A 465-nucleotide genomic window follows, 5' to 3' on the forward strand; every position below is an offset into this window, starting at 1 on the left:
CGACACGGCTTTGCGCGGCCTGGAAGCCTGCCAAGGCCATCTAACTTCTCGGATGGATTTTTGGCCTGCGTGTGTGCTTGCGAGGGTTGCTGGACAAACACTCCGGACCCGAATGTATGTGCTTGTGGGTTATCATGTGCTTGGAGGGCCTTTGCTTGCATCGGAGTTAATTTGGTATTAAGTTCAAGATATTTTTCTTCATATATTTATGTGAACGCTCTTCCTGTCTTTATTTGTGTATCAATGTGAACAGTTTGTGTATGCCTCTATTTTTGTAATTGTGCTTATGGACATACGTTGATATATGTGTAAATTTAGCGTAAATCACGATAATGCATTTGGAACGAAAACAAAGGCCAGTGGAGGCCGCGTTATGTCATGTTCAGTTGGCATTGGAAACAGCTAAAGTAAAAGAGAAAAGTCTAGGGACATTATACACCACATTTAACTATTGCAACTTTCCAG

General features: G+C 42.2%; 1 protein-coding gene across 1 annotated transcript in view; it reads left to right on the forward strand.

Moving 5' to 3' along the window:
- LOC119588187 (transmembrane protein 117-like) overlaps positions 1–465 on the forward strand; it is a gene marked incomplete in the record, with an annotated part of 52,588 nt that overhangs the window by 37,649 nt on the left and 14,474 nt on the right.

The sequence above is a fragment of the Penaeus monodon genome, chromosome 23 (assembly GCF_015228065.2).
Source record: "Penaeus monodon isolate SGIC_2016 chromosome 23, NSTDA_Pmon_1, whole genome shotgun sequence".
In the NCBI taxonomy this organism is placed as follows: domain Eukaryota; kingdom Metazoa; phylum Arthropoda; class Malacostraca; order Decapoda; family Penaeidae; genus Penaeus; species Penaeus monodon.